Consider the following 2692-nt stretch of genomic DNA (forward strand, 5'->3'; position numbering starts at 1 on the left):
GCACCATGAGCAGAAGGACCGGCATGGCACGCCAACGGTGACCGTGAGCTGGCTGAGGGACCGCTTCGGGGGAGGCGTGCTATGAGCAGAAGGACCGGCATGACACGCCAACGGTGACCTGAGCTGGCTGAGGGACCACTTCGGGGGAGGCGTACCATGAACAGAAGGACCGGCATGACACGCCAACGGTGACCCTGAGTTGGCTGAGGGACCACTTCGGGGGAGGCGTGCCATGGGCAGAAGGACCGGCATGACACGCCAACGGTGACCCTGAGTTGGCTGAGCGACCACTTCGGGGGAGGCGTGCCATGGGCAGAAGGACCGACATGACACGCCAACGGTGACCGTGAGCTGGCTGAGGGACCACTTCGGGGGAGGCGTACCATGAGCAGGGCCAGCATGACACGCCAACGGTGACCGTGAGCTGGCTGAGGGACCACTTCGGGGGAGGCGTACCATGAGCAGGACCAGCATGACACGCCAACGGTGACCGTGAGTTGGCTGAGGGACCACTTCGGGGGAGGCGTGCCATGAGCAGGACCAGCATGACACGCCAACGGTGACCGTGAGCTGGCTGAGGGACCACTTCGGGGGGAGGCGTGCCATGAGCAGGACCGGCATGACAGGCCAACGGTGACCTGAGCTGGCTGAGGGACCACTTCGGGGGAGGCGTACCATGAACAGAAGGACCGGCATGGCACGCCAACGGTGACCTGAGCCGGCTGAGGGACCACTTCGGGGGAGGCGTACCATGAACAGAAGGACCGGCATGACACGCCAACGGTGACCTGAGCTGGCTGAGGGACCACTTCGGGGGAGGCGTGCCATGAGCATGACCAGCATGACACGCCAACGGTGACCTGAGCTGGCTGAGGGTCCACTTCGGGGGAGGCGTACCATGACCAGAAGGACCGGCATGACACGCCAACGGTGACCTGAGCTGGCTGAGGGACCACTTCGGGGGAGGCGTACCATGAGCAGGACCGGCATGACACGCCAACGGTGACCTGAGCTGGCTGAGGGACCACTTCGGGGGAGGCGTACCATGAGCAGGACCAGCATGACACGCCAACGGTGACCGTGAGCTGGCTGAGGGACCACTTCGGGGGAGGCGTGCCATGAGCAGGACCAGCATGACACGCCAACGGTGACCGTGAGCTGGCTGAGGGACCACTTCGGGGGAGGCGTGCCATGAGCAGGACCGGCATGACACGCCAACGGTGACCTGAGCTGGCTGAGGGACCACTTCGGGGGAGGCGTACCATGAACAGAAGGACCGGCATGGCACGCCAACGGTGACCTGAGCTGGCTGAGGGACCACTTCGGGGGAGGCGTACCATGAACAGAATGACCGGCATGACACGCCAACGGTGACCTGAGCTGGCTGAGGGACCACTTCGGGGGAGGCGTGCCATGAGCATGACCAGCATGACACGCCAACGGTGACCTGAGCTGGCTGAGGGACCACTTCGGGGGAGGCGTACCATGACCAGAAGGACCGGCATGACACGCCAACGGTGACCGTGAGTTGGCTGAGGGACCACTTCGGGGGAGGCGTGCCATGAACAGAATGACCGGTATGACACGCCAACTGTGACCGTGAGCTGGCTGAGGGACCACTTCGGGGGAGGCGTGCCATGAGCAGGACCGGCATGACACGCCAACGGTGACCTGAGCTGGCTGAGGGACCACTTCGGGGGAGGCGTACCATGAGCAGGACCGGCATGGCACGCCAACGGTGACCTGAGCTGGCTGAGGGACCACTTCGAGGGAGGCGTACCATGAGCAGGACCGGCATGGCACGCCAACGGTGACCTGAGCTGGCTGAGGGACCACTTCGGGGGAGGCGTACCATGAGCAGGACCGGCATGACACGCCAACGGTGACCTGAGCTGGCTGAGGGACCACTTCGGGGGAGGCGTACCATGAGCAGGACCAGCATGACACGCCAACGGTGACCGTGAGCTGGCTGAGGGACCACTTCGGGGGAGGCGTACCATGAGCAGGACCGGCACGCAGCGGCCAGCTCACCCTCCAGATTCATCCCACGCTCCCAGATTTGCGTCTATGGGGCTCCTGAAGTACGCTGGAGCCCTCAGAGTCTCGGTGACCTGATTGGGGTCATTGGTCAGGTGGCACACAGGTTGTCAGTGAACGGATTTGGCGGTGATGGGGTGAGGCGCACAAGCCTCTGTCTCCCCGGAAAAGGGTCTCACCTGGATCCATGCGCCGTGAAAAGTACCTAGAAGGATAACCGAGTTTGAGCGAGGCATGACGCAAATTTTTGCCTTTTGGTGATTCGTTATGTCAATACGTTTGGCAACATGACGAGTCATTTCCACTACATGGCTAAATGCAACTAAGTGCGAACAAATATTGTCTTTCCACCCTGTACGTACTTGGGCCAAGTGACAAGTTTCAAAGTGCATTGATGAATCATTTGGAAATGGGGGCAGAAAGCATGGAGATGGCAGAATGTGCTGCCATCCCGCTTATGCACGTAATAAGGTTATGTTGGTGGCATTTTCGGCATTTGCTGGTATGCAATAGTTATATCAAACGTTTACCTGTCATGATGACTTCAAATGCCGCCTGTCTCACTCGGTGGCTCTCGATATCATCGCAAGACATGCCGCCCTTGTGTACCACCCATTCGTAGTAAAAAAAAAGTGTAAAAAGTTTCCATGAGCGT

Source organism: Pollicipes pollicipes, unplaced genomic scaffold, assembly GCF_011947565.3.
Source record: "Pollicipes pollicipes isolate AB1234 unplaced genomic scaffold, Ppol_2.1 Scaffold_2555;HRSCAF=2994_pilon_pilon_pilon, whole genome shotgun sequence".
NCBI classification, from domain to species: domain Eukaryota; kingdom Metazoa; phylum Arthropoda; class Thecostraca; order Pollicipedomorpha; family Pollicipedidae; genus Pollicipes; species Pollicipes pollicipes.